Source organism: Pseudophryne corroboree, chromosome 1 (genome assembly GCF_028390025.1).
Source record: "Pseudophryne corroboree isolate aPseCor3 chromosome 1, aPseCor3.hap2, whole genome shotgun sequence".
NCBI classification, from domain to species: Eukaryota; Metazoa; Chordata; class Amphibia; order Anura; family Myobatrachidae; genus Pseudophryne; species Pseudophryne corroboree.
This window is the reverse complement of record NC_086444.1, coordinates 1091985885-1092007905: the sequence shown is the minus strand read 5'-3', so window position 1 is coordinate 1092007905 and position 22021 is coordinate 1091985885. Positions and strand designations below refer to the sequence as shown.

Sequence of the window (22021 nt, the reverse complement as noted above, 5' to 3'; positions counted from 1 at the left end):
GAGGTTGGTGCTATAGGTATGCGGCTGGGAGCAGGTGCTGCTCGCGGATACCAGCAGCAATGTATAAAGGGACGCTGCACAAACAGGGCATGTGGCAGAACATATGCCGGCACCTGGCTCTACAGATACACTCAGAGCGGGTGACTCGGCTCATTACAGAAAACATCACAAATACATTAGAAGCTGTGCTGCCGGTGTACCTGCTCACGTTCTCAGAGCTGCCGCATCCTCCCGTTCCTAGAGCCACCGCCTTAGCTGGGAGCCCATGTAGGCAGCAAGTGGTGTGTGGGATGTACCTGCAGCGTCTGTAGCCGGCACACTCTATGTATCCACCAACCGATAAAGAAGGGGGTGGTCTGTATATGCAGAGCACTGACTGAGTGGTACTTTGAGCATTGATTGTTTGTGATGATTCCAGCATACTAGACAGACAGAAGGGTATTTTTTTTTCCTGTACAGTCACTGCCTACCTCCAGCAAGTCTCTCTGGGCCTATTTTCAGTGGTGGGCCTGGAGCTGCAGCTCCATTGGCCCCATTGTTAATCTGGCCCTGGCTGTGACTACAATTATGCTGACTTTGATCTAAATACCTATGGCCCTATTATACACTTGCAGTGGAGTGCTCCAACTGCGGACTTCACAGAGAGTCCCAATTTATTTAATTCAAATCACCGCTTGCTCTATGTCGGAAGTCATTTACCTGTCTTTTTCCATATTGTTTACCTTGGGTGATACAGTGTCACTAGTGGGAGACGCAGGAATCCTTCTTGGATATTTTTATATATATATATTAATCTTTTTTTGGTGGTAGCAAGCGCTGTGTTTTAGTATAATATATTGTTGGTAATTTACCTGGAGATACTAACTCTAGAGACCTATATTTGAGAATAGCGAAATGTGCTCCATAACGACTGTGAATTATATATGCCTATACTGCTGCAGTTCAGATCACTTGCCTGATTTTAGATATGTTATTCTATGTGTCTATTTATTATACAGTAAATATTTTTAGAAGGGAGAAGCATGTTATTTTGTTGCATTTTGTTGGTATATGTGGTTACTTAATGTATTGCATCTGCTGGGCATAACCATTAAACCTTTTTTCTATGTCCTGGTGCACAAAATTAGTGGCCCTTCAGTCGAGTACATTGTATAATTTGAGTGCACAGTCTGGAACCTGACCCTTAGAGGAGGTAGTGGGACCCTCAGTCAATGAGGCTTATGAGGATTTCCGCTGTACTCCGACCCTGTATAGATGTCCACCATACACTAAGATGAAGCGAAGATGAGAAAACAGTTCTCCTACAATCACACAGTCCATGCTTCTCAATGCCGTATATCAGGACATAACTAACTAAATCATTTTGAATATAACAGGCCTGTTCTCTATGCTCACATATAAGGTACATATCTGATTAAGCATTATTCCATAGGCAACCACATCATGCCTTACATGTGTTATTTATCAACGACAGCTTTGACAAATCTTTTATGCATCTTTTTTTGTACAAGAATAGCAAATGAAAATATATATATAATGGATTAATGGGTACGTCTAGGTTATGGGCCCTACACACATACCGATCCGCCGCCAAGCTGCATGACGGCGGATACGGCCGACGGGCGACCTGGCGGCGGGGGGGGGGGGGGGTGACAGAGGGAGTGTGCCTACACACAGAACAATATGAACGAGTTCTCATTCATTTATGAACGAGAACGTTCATATCGTTCTGTTTTATCTGCCAGTGTGTAGGGCCATTACACCATTACACTTTACAAAAAAAAACAGATTTCTGTTCAGTTTTGGACGGGAGAAAAGATTTTCTACTTTATTATTATTATGATGATTATTATTTAGAAGTAATAATAATAATAATATTACTAATTAGGGAAGTTCATTTGAAGAAAGATAATAAAGCAGATTGCCAGTAAGGGGCTTACTTTCCATCAATTCTCCAATACATAAGTTTCCCGGAACCTTCATACTCGAAGTCTATTTCTGTAACATTGGGGGTCATTCCGAGTTGTTCGCTATATTTTTCGTTCGCACAACATAATCGCACAATTGCGATTATGTTGTAAAATTGCGAACATCTGCCCACATCGTAAATTAGCTATTTCGCACGCAGTACTACACATGGTAGGCGTATGCCAAATTACAACGCATTATTGCGAATCCAACGCATACGCACAAACATCATAGCAAATATACGATGTCATCGTAGATTTACGCATTCCTCTTAAATATGCTAAGATTTGAGCAAACAAACGCACAGCAATGGTTTATTACCCCTAATTTAGATGTCACCTTGCAATTCAAACTCAGCAAGCGTCCCTCAATTATAAATCCAATTAGTGTAATAATTGATTGTGTGCATGACCAATTAAGTATGCAAAGAATACCTCAAGCAAACTTTGGAGGCATAATTGGACATTACCATGTTTTATTTTTAAGAAGTGCAAGAGATGTGTAAACTGTGCCTGACATAAATGTAGATAGCATAATTTGTTGTGTATGTTTAGTGTGTGAATGTATATGTTTCCATTTTTGTTGTTATAAATAAGCTACTAACTAACCTAATTTATATGTAACAACTAAGAATAAACCTCATATTTTTATTTTTTATTTTGTTAGGAAACCAATTTCTGCTTTGCAATATGCTTGAATATTTTTGTTTCAAAAACAACACAAGCGCATAATATTATTATTGTTTTTTTTATTTAGTCAACAATATTTTTTTGTTTATAAACATATATATATATATATTTTAAATTAAATTAGACAAATTATTAACTTCGGCCAACATGGCCTCCAAATGTGTTTTTAGCCTTCCCACGATGGCTGCCAGTCTTGTGGGATCTCCAATGGCATCATCTGAAATTCAGAGTAAAAATGTAAATTAAAACATCACTCACATTACCTATTACATCACAATTCCACAAAGCACACTTTCATATCAAATGATATACATCATGGATGTATAAATGACTAAACATTAGCATACCAACACACAAACATACTCAGCAATGTTTGTCCTTGCAAAATTACAATGTGTAAAAGTCTACCACACCATGATGTACATGTACTAAGATGTGAGTTATATTTAGGGTGTGATGTTGTCCCTAGCAACCAATCACATTCGACTTTTCTTCTAGAAGGTTGAAAATAACTGTAACTTTGTTTTTTTTTTTGTTGCTATAGTAAACATCCCATCTTGAATCACACCCCCAAATTAGTACATGTAACCCCATACTGGTCTTCATTCACATCTGTAGTGAAGCAGACTTGTTTTTTGTGCTGTTTTGACCTGCATCATCACAATGCATATCAACATCTTCAGAAGGACAACATATCCTAGCATGCCCACACTCCCTGAAAGGCTGCCTTACAAAATAAATAAGGTCAAACAGGTTTTAAAAAAGCAAATAAGCATTTTGTGAGTGTAACTTTCACAACACAAATCATTGTGTCGTTAGGCTGGCTAACAAAGTGACTCCTGCGAATTTAGGATGAAAAGATTGCAATAGCCAAGCTCAATTGTAAAAGTAAAATCACACAAAAATAAAAACTCTGGTCTAAATGTGTTGCATATAATGTTTCACATACAAACCTTGTTGTGCATGCAAACCTGTCGACATAGTCATTATCAACCAGATGTAGACACTGTACATATAATGTCCCGCACACAAATGTGAATGCATCATCCATACCATGATGAAGAAGACAAGCATTTAACCTAGACAAAAGATTGGCCACAGTACAACAATGTTTGTTTGTTTTTTTGGCTGTATTTTTTTTAATTTAAAATAAGGAATGTGTGCGAACTTACTCTCCTCTGCCACTTGGCCACCTCCCTCTAGTGGCTCTGGGGCCTCTGCTGCCAATTCTGTAGGTGTTGTTGGCTGGCTGGGTGATGGAGGCTGGATGGGGGATAGGTGCTGGCTGGGGGATGTAGGCTGGAGGGGAGAGGTTGGCTGGATGGGGGATGGGTGCTGGATGGGGGAAGGAGGCAGGATGGGGGAAGGAGGGTCCAATTGTGTGACAGGATGGAAGGGGGAGGTTCTTTCAGAGTGGGTTTCGGAATGATAGGGTGAGGGTGGTGGTGTGTTTTGTTGGGACACAGAGGGTGAGGGGGGCAGAGAGGGGAATTGTGCCAAAGAATGGGATTGGGCTGGAGAGGGGGGGTGGGCTTGAGAGGGGGATTGGGAAAGAGAGTGTGCTTGGGCTGGAGAGGGGGATTGGGCAGGAGAGGGGGTTTTGGCTGGAGAGGGGGATTGGGCAGGAGAGGCTGAGGTGGCTGGAGAGGGGGATTGGGCAGGAGAGGCTGAGGTGGCTGGAGAGGGGGATTGGGCAGGAGAGGCAGAGGTGGCTGGAGAGGGGGATTGGGCAGGAGAGGGGGATTGTGCAGGAGAGGCTGAGGTGGCTGGAGAGGGGGATTGGGCAGAAGAGGCTGAGGTGGCTGGAGAGGGGGATTGGGCATGAGAGGGGGATTGGGCAGGAGAGGGGGTGTGGGCTGGAGATGGTGATTGTGAAAGAGAGTGGGCGTGGGCTGGTGAGGGGGATTGGGAAAGAGAGGGGGTGTGGGCAGGAGAGGGGGATTGGGCAGGAGAGGGGGATTGGGCAGGAGAGGGTGAGGGTGATCGTGAAGGGGATGGGGCTGGATAAGGATGCAGTTGTTGCCTCCCAGCACCAGAACCTTGCCGTTGTGCTCGCCCTATAATGAGATATGTAAATTTAATATTACAACATATACATTTAGAACATCAGCATATTCCTATTACTCTGTTCTGTACCATGTTAAAGAGACAGGGGTAACATTACTAAGTTAGTAAAATATTTTTTATGGTGATGTTGTCCTTAGCAAACAATCATATTAGAACTAAACTTTCTTAAACACCTTCTATCCGATAATAACTAGAATCTGAATTTTGGTTATAGCCAACATCCCCAGTTCTAAAATTCAACTACATTTTTTTATTAAAAAAATCCACTGAGCAGGTTATTTGGTTCAGTTTTCAGCCTGTGTAGTAATTATGCACAACAACATACAGTCAGTACCATACCTCCCAACATGACCTTCTCCAGGAGGAACAGAATGTTCTGCTCCGTCACTTCTCTCTTAATGTATGATTGCCATCACCTGTGCTGAAAAATCTGGTTTAACAAAATTAAGTGACAAGGCCAGAAGCACAGTATTCTGTTCCTCCTGGAAAAGGTCATGCTGGGAGGTATGCATCACTGCTTAACCTACCTACACACACTCATGCTAATTGTAGGTGTGCAAATTTTAGCACTCACACTTCATGAAAGTATGCCAAGGTTATGCGTAAAACCCGTCAAGGGCCGAAATGTAACTTACTGCGGACACGTAGGGTCCGGACCTGTTGGCGTAGCTCCGCCAACAGGTCTGGCGTACGCCGTCTTAGGTCGCTCCAGCGCCTCTCCAACTGAATAATGCTCCTGCGGCTGCGGATGCGTGTCCTCAACAAGCGACGGACCTCCGCGTAGGCCTTGCGCTTAACCCGATTTGGGACAAAACGCCCTACACGTCGGTCCATCACAGACACCAGCACGCGGAGCTCCCTCCGGGTGAAGGGTGCTGCACGCATCATGGCAATGGCGTTTTCCTTATATGGGCATATATTTATAGTGTGTGTTAGCATGTGATTGGTCTAAAATGTATACTGTCATTTAAATAAACTTTATTGATGTATGCAGTGCTGTGAAGAGCAGAGGGGTTAGTTAGCTCGAGCGGAAATACGCAGTCGCGGAAGAGCCTGATAATAAATGAGACTATTTTCACAAATCAAAAAACAGAAACATATAAACAAACAAACACACACACACACACACACACACACACTTTTGATTAAATTAAAACATAAATCTGTGTACTCACCACATTTTGTGTGAACAATCAGCTGCACAGTCACAAAGTGACCAACATTTAGTATCATATGTTGTTGTTTATTTTAAAAGAAAACAGGATTAGAAAACAAAAGAATAAAAAAAACACTATTTAGCAACGTAACAAGATGAAACAAAGAAAAAAAACATTGTAAGGTTAACATGTTAGATTATTGTTACAAATTTTTTTCAAAAAAAACACACACACCAAAACAATTACACAATGACCTTACAATAGCTACATAAATGACATCATAGAAAAATGAGCATAAGCAGACAGTTTTTTTTTTGTAATTTGCAAAAAATGATCAAAATACACTATACCTGAAATATTCTTGCACAATTCTTGCCCTTACTTCACTTCCCCTCCGGGAAACACTCCCCCCACCGAATCTCCGGCCAACCCCTGGCTCCTCATCTGGCAATTCCTCTGTATTTGGAAGCTCAACGCGACTCCTTACAGTGATGTTATGGAGTATAGCGCACAGGACCACTATTTTACTTGCCATCTCCGGCGAATACATGATGTCGCCACCAGTGCGGTGGAGCACACAAAAGCGTCCTTTAAGGACCTCAATTGTGCGCTCCACCAGCTGTCTAGTGGCAGTAAGCGCGGAGTTAAATGCCGTCTGTGGTCCTGGCCTGGGCTTACGGTAAGGAGTCATGAGCCAGGGGGTGCAAGGATATCCATGGTCTCCTGTTTGATGAGAACATAAAATTAGAAAGAGAATATTTAAAAAAATAAATAAAATTGTTGTTAAATTTGGCCAAAAACTCACCCAATAACCACATGTCTTGTCGTTGCCTTGATCTTAATCTCTGCCATATCCCTGATTGTCTAATTACATAGGCATCATGTGAGTTTCCCGGGAACTTGGCATTCAGGGAAAGGATCTGGAGGGATGGCCCACAAACAACCATTACATTCAGAGAATGAAACAGTTTCCTGTTTCTATAAATTTCTTCATTATGTCTTGGTGGCACAATAGCTACATGTGTGCCATCCACAACCCCAATAACATGTGGGAAGCGACTACCACCTTCCTCAAATTGCCGCTTCACCACATCTAGGGCACCATCATTCAAAGGCATAGCAATAAATTGCTTGACACGCTTTATGAAAGCCTGGCTGACACGCCGCAGGACCTTACTGAACTGGCCCTGCGACATGCCAACCAGGTCTCCCACAACATGTTGGAATGAACCAGTGGCAACAAAATGTAACACAGCAAGGAATTGTGTCAATGGTGGTATTGCTGTAGGATACCGAATTGAAGACTCCAGATCACTCTCTATTATGGAGAGAGTGTCTAGGATTAGATGAGGTGGCAGCCTGTATCTACGCAAAACCAAATCATCTGGCATCCCAAAAAGGAGGACACGGGTACGGAAAATTGGTGGCATAGCACGCCTCCGTTGCCTTGGTTGATGAGGAGCCGGTTGCGGTTGACGGGCTGGCAGTAGGGGTGGGAGTGCTTCCGTGGGTTGGGGTGGGAGGGCTTCAGCAGCCACAAATACCGACATCACCAACTTAAAATAAAGGTAAGAATATTGAGAATAAGACAATTAAAAAACACACATTGACATCCATAATAAAAGTAAAAGTGTCTGGGTGTTAACTTACTGCAGGAGCATACGACATTTCTTTTGGAATCAATTAAGGCACAAGTACTAATTGTGAGAAAAAAGTGAAAGCACAAATTAGATTATTGCTTCAAAAATAGGTTATCAAAACAAATACACAATTTGAAAACAAAACAAACATACCCATATAATAACATCACCAATATATATTCAAACAACTTAGTATAAATAATGTAAATTAGTTTAAAATGTATTAACACATTCTTTAAAAAATGTACCCCTTTAGTAGCTATTACAGGCAAGAACAGCCTGACTGATTCAAAATAAAAAAAAATAACATAAATAAATTTAAGGTAAACCAAATGTGCTTACAAACATTATAAAAACACTTTGAACACACACATACTCCACGACACACACAGGCCTAGGGTACTTACCTGCTCAAGAAAGCACCAGTGATTTGCTTCTTATGCAGTACAAAATAAAGAAGGCTAATTTGCCAATAAACTAAAACAGGATATATTCTCCACAAAAAAGACCTACAAGAGAAACACAAGGAGGCTAAGAGCACATATAGACAATTACCACAAAGAGACACAAACACAGGCCTAGGGTACTTACCTGCTCAAGAAAGCACCAGTGATTTGCTTCTTATGCAGTACAAAATAAAGAAGGCTAATTTGCCAATAAACTAAAACAGGATATATTCTCCACAAAAAAGACCTACAAGAGAAACACAAGGAGGCTAAGAGCACATATAGACAATTACCACAAAGAGACACAAACACAGGCCTAGGGGACTTACCTGCTCAAGAAAGCACCAGTGATTTGCTTCCTATGCAGTACAAAATAAAGAAGGCTAATTTGCCAATAAACTAAAACAGGATATATTCTCCACAAAAAAGACCTACAAGAGAAACACAAGGAGGCTAAGAGCACATATAGACAATTACCACAAAGAGACACAAACACAGGCCTAGGGGACTTACCTGCTCAAGAAAGCACCAGTGATTTGCTTCTTATGCAGTACAAAATAAAGAAGGCTAATTTGCCAATAAACTAAAACAGGATATATTCTCCACAAAAAAGACCTACAAGAGAAACACAAGGAGGCTAAGAGCACATATAGACAATTACCACAAAGAGACACAAACACAGGCCTAGGGGACTTACCTGCTCAAGAAAGCACCAGTGATTTGCTTCTTATGCAGTACAAAATAAAGAAGGCTAATTTGCCAATAAACTAAAACAGGATATATTCTCCACAAAAAAGACCTACAAGAGAAACACAAGGAGGCTAAGAGCACAAATAACAAAACAAACAAATATAACATAAAAACTAAAGTACAGGATTACAAAAAAAAAAAAAAAAAAAAATTAATAAAAAAAATTACAAACAGATATCCTACCAAATACTGAAACACACCTGCATTGCACCACCAAACATACTTGCCGTTAAAAATTACTAATGTAGGAATACTCACAAACGAAACTTCGCGAAAAAAACGCACTACGCTCTACCTGCTATAAGCTAATACACGTAAATCTGTATGCTTGACAATGCAAAAATTACTCACTCTGCAAAGTACAAAAGACCACCTTCTCACGCCAAACACACCAACTCCTTTCATCATACACACACTCACAGCCTACAAAGCAGGCCCTTAAATAAGCAGTACAATCAGTAACACTATTAGCATACTGTACACCTGTGTGAATTAAGGCGGCGCACGTAGCTATAAATAACCACACACCTGTGCGTACAGACATCATCTCCAACATGGCTACTCGTGAGGATTTCGCAGCAGAGATGGACCGCATTACGCAGCAGCAGATAGCATTGGCAAAAAAACGCATAGAATGCCAGAGACGAATGCTGGAATCCGCCTCTGCGGATTCGGAAGAGGCAGGACCCAGTACTCTAGAAATTCCAGCTTCTGAGCCCCAAGAATTAAGTGGGGTTACCCTGGCAGACACACATACTGGCCAAACTGAGGGAGAATCACCATTACCCACACAAGCACAACATACAGAAGCTGCTAGTGACGAGGAAGATGGTGAGGAGCAACAGGAGCAAAGCTCACAGGCTACCTCAAGACGTAAAAAAAGACAGCCAGCATTCACTAAGAGGGAGTTGCGTGTTTTGGTCACGCAGGCCATGTCCAAAATACATAGAGGCCCAAAAAACATGGGTGCTACTACGAAAGATCGCATCTGGAGGGACATCACACATTCTGTGAATGAAGTCGGCTCTATCGTCAGAACATCACAGGAAGTTAGACGACGGTAAGTGCATCTTGGCAGTCCATTCTCTGTGCTAAGTAGTCTTTAAAAGGTAGTTACTTGTGATGTTGTGTATAGCAAACAAAAGCAGAACATGTGTCCTATATATTTATTACCTTAAATAATAATACTCTACCTTGCCCCTATTTTTCTAAACATATGTAGTTGGGCCGACTTCAAATCCCGCCTGAAGGCTAAGAGGTCTGCGGAGTGGAGTGCCTCAAGGGCTACAGGTGGAGGACCAGCTGTCGCTGTGGAGTTTACAGAGTTGGAGGAGATGGCGATGGACTGTGTGAGTTATGAGGAGGGCACAGGAGTGTCTCATATGGACACGGACCTGCCTGAGATCCTGACGGAACATGACTTGCCAGGTAAGTTAACACACATATTTGTGTGGTATTTAACCTGTTTTTAAACAAAAAAACTAATTCTTTATTCTACTCTTTTTCCACACATTCTTCTATTTGCTTGCCACATAACACAGCACAGGGGGGTGAGCAGTTGGAGTCACAGGAGGGTTATGTGGCTGAGGCTGAGGTGGAGGGACCTAGTGGGTCTGGCAGTGTGGGACGACAAATCCCACCTCTCCAGGTTCCAACTGGCCCCCCCACCCAACCCTCTGCTATCCCGGAGATCCTGCTTGAAATAGCTAGGTATGGTGAGAGCCTAAATGCTTTTCAAGACTGGGTCATCCGGGAGGTAAGCCAGATAGCTGTCCGGCTCAGTGAGCACCGAACCAGTGTTGAGCAAGGTGTTGCTCAACTCTGCCAAGGTCTGGCAGAGATCAGGCAGGGACAAGAACAACTTGCCTCCACATTCCAAAACCTTGCAAATAACATCTTGCAAGGGCTCCAGGCCATCGCTGTCTCCCTTGCCCACAGTGGCAGAGAGCCACCCACATCGGCTCCCTCCCCTGCCCCTGCCCAGGAAGAAGATCCCACTGGGCAGGGCCCACGAAGGTCGCTCCGCAGACCAAGCCAAGAAGAACAGCATCAGGCGGGGAGAAAAAAAAGAAAGTGATGTCTCTCCAGATGTGCAGCACCCATGTTTTTCATGTTGTCTCTATGTTTTTGGAGTTGGCTTGTGTGGCCAGAATGGGTAACTCCCTCTTAGTGAAATGTATTAATAATGTTTTGAGGTATTGTAGCATGTGAGCTTTTTTTCTGAAACACCAGAGCCATCTTCCTCTTTCTAGTGTGCAGTGTATTGTTGTGTTTGTGTGGTGGATCCTGATTCTTTCTCAGTTGTCCAAATATATTTGTCTGGCAGGGTGTTTCCTCTTTTTTTTGGCAAATTAAATTATGATTTGGTCAGAAGCTGGAGTTTCCCTAGTACTGAGTTCTGCTATATCATTTGTATCAATGGCATCTATTTGCTGCTTGGTCCATCTCTGCCTGTGATACTCACCTGTAGCCATGTTGTTTTGAGCAAAAAATATATTACAACAGTAATAAAAAATTAATAATTTTAAAAAATTGTGTACTTTATTCTTGGTAATGCATTATGTAAATCTTAGTCCCAGAAAGATTAGCTACGCATATAGACACTTGGGGAACAAGGGAACAATCTGCTTAATTTTTAAAAAAAGGCATCTTTTAAAATGCTAAAGGTATGCCTTGCAACACACTTTAATGCATACCTCCCAACGTGACCCTCTCCAGGAGGGACAGAATGCTCTGCTCCTGGACTTTTCTCTTCATTTATGATTGCCAGCACCTGTTTTGAACAGGTTAATGGATAAGAAAGGTGTTTCAACACAGGTGAGGGCAATCATACATAAAGAGGGAAGTCCGGGAGCAGAGCATTTTGTTCCTCCTGGAGAGGGTCATGTTGGGGGGTATGCTTTAATGTCCATATTACTTCAAATGACACAACTCTGTATTTGTTTTACTATGGGCAACAGAACATCATTTTAAACATTGACAGATTAAAACCAAAGATAAAAGTATTTTTTATGATTAAAATTAAGTGTATGCTGCATTATGTTGGTCTTGATATTTAGAATATACAAACGGCACATTTTTTATTTTTTAGATGTTGCGGATTTATTTTTTTAATTTTGCAAATTTTACTTGTTGGCATTTGGTAGTATTAAACACATTAAAACATGCCTTTTACAAAAATGTTTATGCACAAAGTTGAACACAAATAAAAACCTTATTTGGCAGCGTGACAGATTTATATGTGATTAGACTAAACATGTAATGTGTCTACACACAATTGCTTTTTGATTGACTTCATCTGAGCAGTATTTAAGAAGTAATTGGCCGACAGATGAATGTGCTCTCAAATTAACTGCTAATTAGTGCATACACACTTTGTAACACTACTTCGCAAATGCAGAGTAACTGCAGACCTACTCGGCTGCTGCGTGAAGATTGCAAGGAATTGCTATGTTAGGTTTAACAGCGACAATGCATTTATGCGAAAAACACGCCTATTGCTAGTTGCATACTCCCACACTATACGCCCACTTTCACGCCCCTGTCGGACCATTGCGAAGTCTCGCCTCTGCCACGCCTTCGCCACTCCCCGTTTTCGTTTCTGGGTAACGAGCAGTTTTTTTTTAGTATTTCTGCACAAGTGTCGTATCGCTCAGCTCGCGCATGTGTAATTCCGCTTTTGCGCATGCGCAGGTAGTTAGTTTCTTGCCGTTTGCGATGCGATGATTCTCTACGAACAACTCGGAATGAGGGCCTTTATACCAATAGTGCAAGTGCTGGGATATGCTCACAGCTACTATTACTTGATCCCAGACAAGTCTTCTCATAAGTGTCATCTGTCTAGACAGTACTGCATGTTGTCTGGACATGCACTCCCACAGCAATCAAGAGATCGTAACTAGAATGATAATGATGACAACGCTTGTAATTGGTAATCCAAAAATGTCTCACTATTAGACTGTCATGTTTGTCAGATTCAGAGCTGGATTAAAGGCTTTGGGGAGCACGGGGCACACGGACATTCATACGTACTGTCACACACTGATACACATACATACATACATACATAGTCACACACATACATACACACTTACAGTACATACAGTAACACACAGTCCTATACCAGGGTACCATTGCGACCTGTGCTACTGCTGTCCCCTCTAAAGCGCTCAAGCCATCATAACTAATCGCCCCAGGGGGTGAGTGGGCATATTACAGATACTCCAGTTCATCGGTCCATGTTTCAGTGGCCTTAGAGACCCACGCTGTGGCTGTAGCTGGCCTGGCAGTTCTTTCCGTAAGAGACTGCAATGATTTAAGATGCTCTTCCAGGTGTCTATCCTTAAGGGAAGACACAGTTGGGATATGCAGGATAGAACTGTTGATTAAGTATGTCACATGAGTATCCACTATAGGTGGATTCTCCCACTTTGCACAATCCTCCGTGGGTAACGGGTAAAACGAGTTAAGCCTCTTAGGCACCATGAATTTTTTACTAGGTGATTTCCACACCTCAGTTCTCAAGAAAAAGTTATTAAAACTTCAAAAGAAAAAAGAAAAGTTTGGGCTGCAAACTGCAGCCCCTGTTCAGTGTGACCAGCTCATTGCTGGCACAAAAAAAACCCTGAAGTGCCTGAGCATGGTGGGCGGGGTATGAAGGGTGAGGAACCCAGTGCATCCTGGGAGGCTCACAAGCTTACTGTAAGGTGCCAGTACTGGTCTCCACCAGATCATACCCAAGTTTAACCCTGTGTAGACCATAGACCCTGAAGAAGAAATAATAATAAAAATAATAATAATAATAATAATAATAATAATAATAATAATAATAATAATATGAAAATGAATTTAAGTAAACCAACCAAAAAGCATGAAACAAATTGATAGTCTTAAAATGCTACACATTCACAATTTTATTTTAAAACAATAACAAAAGCTAACCACAACAAGTTAATTGTGGCACTAAATAAAGGTTGCCTTATTTATAATTCATGGCATAATCCATAGTGGTCAGCAGCTGGGAGCTCCACACAATCACAGCAAAGTACTTTAATATTAACATTTTATTTTTTCATAAGGTCTCTTATGCTGGATGATATTAAACAGCTGCACAATGAGCTGTAAGTGTACACAGTAGTTATGCATTGTCTTGTGTTGCACACCTCCATTAGTAAATTATGTTTATATGATATATGCTCTGATAGTTATGCCAATAGGACATGATGCATATCTTTTAGGAAATCACACTGCACATGCTCAGAAATGTCCGTAAGCAAGTACAAGGCTGCAGAGTCAAACTCATTCTGATCACATTTACACCATACTTGCCTATCTGACCCTCTCCATGAGGGAGAAAATGCTCTGTTCCTTGACTTTCCTTGTAATGTATTATTGCCATCACCTGTGGTGAGCTAGTTAATTGATAAGAAAGGTGTTTCACCACAGGTGATGGCAATCACACATTACCAGGAAAGTCCAGGAACAGAGCATTTTCTCCCTCATGGAGAGGGTCAGGTAGGCAAGTATGATTTACACTAATGGGCCCTACTCACTGGCCGAGGTGCCCGACGGCCGATACGGCCGACGAGCGACCCGGCGGCGGGGGGGGCAGTGACGGGGGGAGTGAAGCTTCTTCACTCCCCCCGTCACCCGGCTCCATAGACGTGCAGGCAAATATGGACGGGATCGTCCATATTGGCCTGCATGCACAGCCGACAGGAGACCAGCGATGAACGAGCGCGGGGACGCGCATCGTTCATCGCTTAAGTCTCCACACTGAAAGATATGAACGAGATCTCGTTCATTTATGAACGAGATCGTTCATATCTTTCAAAATATCGGCCAGTGTGTAGGGCCCATTACTTCTGGAGAGGCAGGACTGAGGAGTGAAGGGACGTTCTCACGTAGGCAGAGCTCTGTAAGGGCGGCCCATGTAGACTAGCATACTGTATAAGCTTATTTACGCCTGCTAGGAGATGCACCTAGTACAGAGCAGGACACAGTGATAATTATGGCTTGTAAGACATCTTGGCAGTGAAGTGCGGTGAGGTCAATTTATGGGGAGGCACTGGCTAGTATCACAGCCAGATTTACACACATACAGTGCCTTGATAAAGTATTCACCCCCTTGGCTTTTTACTTATTTTGTTACATTACAACCTGTAATTTATTTTATTTTTTAATCTGAATTTTATTTGCTGTATCTGCACAAAAATGTCTAAGTTGGTGAAGTGAAATGAGAAAAATTTATATAAAAGAGAATTTTTATAAATAAAAATGTGAAAATTGGCTGGTGTATATGTATTCACCCACTTTGCTATGAAGCCCCTTAAAAGTTCTGGTGCAATCAATTACCTTCAGAAATCACATAATTAGTGAAATGAAGTCCACCTGTGTGCAATCGAAGTGTCACATGATCTGTCAGTATGAACACACCTTTTCTGAAAGGCCCCAGAGGCTGCAACACCACTAAGCAAGAGGCATCACACCATGAAGTCAAAGGAGCTCTCCAAACAAGTCAGGGACAAAGTTGTTGAGAAGTACAAGTCAGGGTTGAGTTATAAAAAAATATCCAAATCTTTGATGATCCCCCGGTACACCATCAAATCCATCATCTTCAAATGGAAAGAACATGGTACCACAACAAACCTGCCAAGAGTGGGCCGGCCACCAAAACTCACAGACCGGGCAAGGAGGGCATTAATCAGAAAGGCAGCACAGAGACCAAAGATAACCCTGAAGGAGCTGCAGAGTTCCACAGCAGAGACTGGTGTATCTGCGCATGTGACCACAATAGGCCGTACACTCCATAGAGCTGGGCTTTATGAAAGAGTGGCCAGAAAAAAGCCATTACATACTTAGTGTTAAAAATAAGAAGGCATGTTTTGAGTTTGCCAAAAGGCATGTGGACGACTCCCTAAATGTAAGGAGGAAGGTGCTCTGGTCAGATGAGACTAAAATGTAACTTTTCAGCCACCAAGGAAAACACTATGGGGTATATGCAATTGCGGTCGAATTGCCGCAAATGTCGAAAAACGGGGCATTTTCGACACAAAAAAAAATTCGACAATGCAATACAGTACTTTTCGACAAAAAAACGGACTTTTGAGATTCGACTTTTTAAAATTCGACAGTTGTCAAATTCGACATGTCTGCAATGGTAAAAATGCGGCTTTTTGATAAAAGTATATTCAATTGAAGAATGTCGATTCGACAACAGTGCTTTTCGACAGTAATTTCGTCAATTTCATTCTGCCTCATTTTGCTGGCGGAATCTAATAAATTTTTTTAAAAACATGGGTTTTTTTTGTGTTTTTTTATTGCTAATAGCATATCTATTTATATTAGAAGGGATTAGGTACTTGGTTTGTCTATTAGAAGACACAACTATTATTTATATATTTTTTTAAAATAATATATATTTTTTTTTAACTGACTAAAATAGAGAGAGCATGGTTTTCAGTGGTTTACACATGGGACCCCTTTCCCCGAATGCTGAGACCTCCCATGACTCCTGTCACAGAGGGTCCCTTCAGCCGATCAGGGAGCGCCACGGTATCCTCACCGCTGACCGCAAAGTTCCCACCATTGAATATAATGGAGCGGCTTTGCGATGCGCTGTCTGCCAGCTCAGACGCGCATAGGCAATCAGGAGAGTGCCACGACGTGGCGCTCCCTGATTGGCTGAAGGGACCCCCTGTGACAGGAGTCATGGGGGGTCTCAGCATTCGGGGAAAGGGGTCCCATGTGTAAACATGGGACCCCTTTCAGTTCGTGGATCGGGTATGCGGTTTGTTTTTTTGCCAAGTACGTGGATTACAAAAAAAGAACAGGACACACTTGATTTAGGTGAGTATAATTTTATTTTCAGGTACCCCGGATTCTACTTGGAGAAGTGGACAGAGGTCGGCGTGTGAACATAGGTAAGTATGTGTGTGTCGGCATGGATGTAAAAAAGTTTTACTTTCACGGTGTGCGTGTCCTGTTTTTATTTGGGTATTTTTTTGCAGAAGAACTACAGGTACCAGCGGGCCCGTTTCCCCCGCATGCTGGTACTTGTGGTTCTCCAAGTACCAGCTTGCGGGGGAGGCTTGCTGGGACTTGCAGTTCTTCTGCAAAAAACAATATTCTTTGATTTTACACAAGGCTATCAGCCCCCCACCCGCAGCTCATGGATGGGGGGGACAGCCTCGGGCTTCACCCCTGGCCCTTGGGTGGCTGGAGGGGGGGGACCCCCTCAGACTCTCCACCTCCCTACAGAACTTCAAATGGGCTCTTAAGACCCACTTCTTTACCAATGCTTTACCTCATGCTTGGTCTACCCCATCTGGGTCACCCCTGTCTGTCTGTCCCTCCCCTTTATAATGTAAGCTCTCACGAGTAGGGCCCTCTTCCCTCATGTGTTTATCCTTTTCTTACTTTAATAATCCTCGACTGCCCAAATCCTGCAGTTTTTGGCCACCTTGAAACTTATCTCTATGTCGTCTACTGGTGTAGTTATGCTTAGTTACCCTGTTCTTGTCCTATATTGTCTTCAACTGTAAGTCACTGTTTTCCTGTTTTGATTATGTGCATATGTACTCTGTAATTGGGCACTGCAGAACCCTTGTGGCGCCATATAAATAAAGGATAATAATAATAATAATAATAGGGTTCAGTGTACGGTGAGACGTACACTGAACCCTATCTAAATACCGCTGCAATACACACAGGCAGAGAGAAATAACCAAATGCACATGAGTGCAACAATGCACAGGTTGGAATATAATCTTAAATAATTTAGCAGTGAGTTCCTAAAGTTGCTTGGCAGAACAAGGCAAGGTTCAGATAACAAGATTATTTAGCTGCAGGAGACGCCTGGATTCCAGGCAAGGCAGGACAAAGCAAGACAAGTCAAGGTCAGGCAGGAGTTGTCTGAAAGTACTTCCAGGCTAGGTCTCACATGCACAATCAGGAACTCAAGTGCCATGTAATAAACTCAGGATTCTGGCAGGACACAAGATTCTAACTGTACTGGGTATCACTAGTGATATAATAGCATGACTGTACAGATTCTAGATTCACCAAAGAACAGGGACCGGACACAGGTACTTTCAGGAATCATAAGCTTCAAACTGTAACCGGCCTCAGATTCAGGGCAGGCTGGCTAATATTAGGAGCAATTGCCAATCAGAGCAGCCAGGAAGACTAGGCCCTCTGATGAGGAGACTCAATGCATCTATTCAGCTGCACACAGGGTGAGGGCTGAGGTGTTGATCTGCGAGGGTGAATAGTGGTTGGTGGAGCGACAGAGTCAAGAGCAGAAGTAAGAGATGCATTGTATAGGGATGTGGCTTGTTCAGGGCATGTGAGAGAGAGGAGAGATAAGTGAGTCAAACATGGAGGATAGGGATGAGGTGTCAGTAGCCTCAATGTTACGCTTAGTGATGGTAGCCTTAGGAGGGAGAGATGGGGAAGCAGAGATAGATAAGTTGAAAGAGAGCAGGTGGTGCTCAGAGAGGGGAAGAGGGGAATTGGAGAAATCAGAAATATCGCAGCGCTGAGTGAAAACCAGATCCAGTGTGCTCCCGTTCACATGGGAGGGTGAGGTGGCCCACTGGGAGAGACCAAGTGAAGAGGTGAGGTTAAGGAGTCTAGAGGCAGGTGATTTTGTGGTGTTATCAATAGGGATGTTGAAATCACCTAGGATAATGGAGGGAATGTAAGAAGAGAGGAAGTGAGGTAGCCAGGAAGCAAAGTTATCAAGGAATTTGGAGGAAATGCCAGGTGGACGGTAAATGACAGCAACTCGAAGATTAGTAGGTTGGTAGAGGCGTATTGCATGGACCTCAAATGTAGAGAATGTAAGGGATGGTTCTGGAGGTATAAGTTGGAATGTGTAGCTAGAGGGTAAAAGGATCCCAACACCATCACCATGGTGACCCCCAGTTCAGGGTGTGTGTGAGAATGTGAGGCCACCAGCAGAGAGAGCAGCAGGAGAAGTGGTGTCATAGGGAGTAATCCAAGTTTCTGTAATGTCCAGGAGATGCAGGGAGTTGGAAATTAAAAGGTCATTAGTGGGGCCAGTTTGTTGCAAACAGATCTGGCATTCCAGAGGACACAGGATAGGGGGTAGGAGTTTGTGGGAGATATGTGAATGAGATTATCAGGATTGCTGTAACGTTAAGGTAAGATTAATTTGGAAGGAAGGGATATAGAGGGTGTAATGATGGTGCTGGGTACTTGGCTAGGAAGGGAGATTGCAAGAGTGAGACAGGGAGGGAGTGTAGTATGATAGTGGTGGAGGAGAGGTGAGGTGACAGGCAAGAAAGGGAGAGAGCAAGGTTGAGTGGTGGGGTAGAGAGCCTGCGAAGGGGCAGAAGTAAATTGTAATGGCAAAACAGAAGAGGAGGGGAAGGGAGGCAGAGGGGAGGATGGGAGACAGAGGAGAGGAGAGGAGAGAGGATGAGATGTTGGAGACTGGGAGAGAAGGACATAGGTGGTACCAGGGCACAGAATAAAGGATTAGGAAGACAAGTATTAATGGGGGATGTTGCCATCCTGGCTATAGTGTGGAAGGGGTCAAATGAGACTAGGAGGAGTGGTGGCTGAATGAGAGAGCAGTGAAATTGCAGAAATAAATATGATTAGCAGGAATTTAAAATGTGGTTAATGTCTACAGGTTAACAGTAAGGCAAATGTTTTGCTGATGTTAGATGGAAAATTACACAGTGTAAGCAAACAACAACTCAGTGTTCCTTCATTAACTATGCTTCTCAGTGAAACATTTGTTTTTCAGGTATTTGCAGGGTCCCAGTAAAAGTTGCATTGCAGTTGATTTTTGCAGAAAGTGAATGTATAGTTTCCAGAGTCAGAGAGGTTTGGAGAATATTAGAAGTGAACATACATTTGTAGATGCAGTCCAAGTGTTGTTGGCTTGTGAATGTTTTTTTGCATTTGTTGTTTCATTTTATTTTCTGTCCAGTTTAAATCCAGTATAAGTCACAGACGACATCCTTAGAAACAATTCATCCTTTGAAACCTTTCATCCCAAACTGATTCAGCCAAGCTGATTCAGCTAGACTACACACTAATATCAAGACCAACAAACATGTGTGTGTATGCACATTGATTGATTGGACCCACCCCTAGCCCATCACCCATTTGAAGCAATAAAACTTACACATACAAATGGTGTGTGGGGATGAAACCATCACACATTCCCCAAATAACTTATAATAAAACCTGCTAATAATAATAATAATAATAATAAATCCACAATACATTACCTATATCTATGCATTCATGGTATTCATTTGTGATAATTAGCAGATGTAATACAGCTTGCTGGGAATTGTAGTTCCACTATTCCACAATTCATTACCTGTAGGTAAGAGAACAATGAGATTTGAAGTTACTTCATAGTCCTTGCATATTGATCATAAAATTATCCAGTATAAGTCACAGATGACATCCTTAGAAACAATTCATCCTTTGAAACCTTTCATCCCAAACTGATTCAGCTAGACTACACCCTATCTAGGTTACTTTGATATGTATCTTGGGCTGCACAGGCTTGCAGATTCACCAAGAGTCATGAAGAATACGCTAGAATTAATTATATTTTAATTCAAATAAAATCGTCCAAGGTATGATCATACAAAATGATTAGAATCATGGACAGAAATACAGTACAGATAAATCTCAAACAAAAAAAGGAATAAAATATGTATAACCTAGCACTTACATTAAAGTAATTCGATGATGCTGATGTGAGGGACTTCACAAGGGAGTTTCAAGTCTCATCTTTCAGTATGCAACTGAAACCCTAAGAGACAATGAGCCCTGAGCATTGAGGAAGAAGTGTCTCTAAACCGTCACAGCTGTCCTCCTCCCTCACACCCTTGTGTTTTTTTTAACCAGCTCTGTGCTGGACACTTTAATTAATCCCCCCACGCTCCCAAGTAACTGTGACTCGGTTAATGGGGGAGGGGGGAGTAGCCCAATGATCACAGAATTTCCAGTCTCCTTAAATGGTGACATTGTTCTCTTTTATTACTACTCCTGGCCCATGTGACCAGGCCTGGTTGTTTGGGGAGGAAGGCTGCAATTTACCACCACCCATACATTTATGACTGGTACAATATAAGAGGTCTCTGTCTGTTCCCTGAAGATAAATTTCTCCTTCTCCCATCTTATTGCTGGGGTCTGGATAAGAGACCCTTTATCTAATTTCCTGGCTCCAAGAGCCATCAATTCTTCTCCCAGGTTTGTGCATATATAAGGTTATATATAGGACACATGCTATTGATCCATGTAGGTGAAATACAGCCATTCCTTTACATATGCTGACATAAGATAAATTTCTGGTATTGTGGTTCTGCACAGTAATGAAGTATACCAGGCTTATCTTTAAAGAAAAGAGGATGTGATGTTATTGCATTAGATGTATGCTTAATATTTGTAGACACTCCCTTACATAATGTGAAAGCCTGAATCTTCAGTGACGGTCCCTAGGATTATAGGGAATTCTGGGAAGTGGGTGTGGTCCAGTGTACATAGGTGTAATATAGGGTAGCGGCTAGACCCCCTTCAGACAATGTAGCCTCTGATGTCATGAGACCATGTGAACCAAGAGACATACCATGTGAACCAAGATAGCAGGGGGAAAAGCAAAACTGGTGGCTACCAGTTTTATTATACATGTTAATATCTATTCCCTTTAGTAACCTGTGGCAAGCCCAAAGCATGGTGAGTGAAGCGAGTCCACGAGGTACACTTTGAGTCACCATATCACACATTGGGTCCCATGTTCTGAACATTCCCCCTCCCTGGCCGTCATGGTCCACATGGTATGTCCCATGGTTCACGTGGTCTGAGTCCATCTGAGATAACATTCACTGAAGGAGAGATAAACACAACTGCAGTATGTACAGTATATAATTTGTAGTAGCTGAATAAAGAAGGCTACAGTTATTGCTCATGTTTCAAAGTTCTTATACATAGAAACACAAGCAATACAAGAACCAGACCATATTTCTCCATGCACATGACAGTAAGGCTGGATACACATTTGGAAAATGGACTGTCGGCACGATGTTCGGGACAAATTCCCTTCATCCAGGACCAAACGAGATCAGGCGTATACACTGTGTAATCCCTGAATAACGGAACAATAAGTTCTTCTGTCCTTCATTTAACTGCACCACATTGTACCCAGAATCTTCTGATTGGCTGTGCAGCATGGCCAACCATAAGATATCGTATACGACCTGCGGGAGTGCGCAATTACCCATGCACACTGTACAATCCACACGATATCGTCT

At 42.4% G+C, this 22021-nt stretch overlaps 1 protein-coding gene across 2 annotated transcripts in view; it reads left to right on the top strand.

Moving 5' to 3' along the window:
• The window catches only part of KCNIP4 (potassium voltage-gated channel interacting protein 4), a 1130783-nt gene that overhangs the window by 947780 nt on the left and 160982 nt on the right, over positions 1-22021 (top strand). The window lies entirely within an intron of this gene.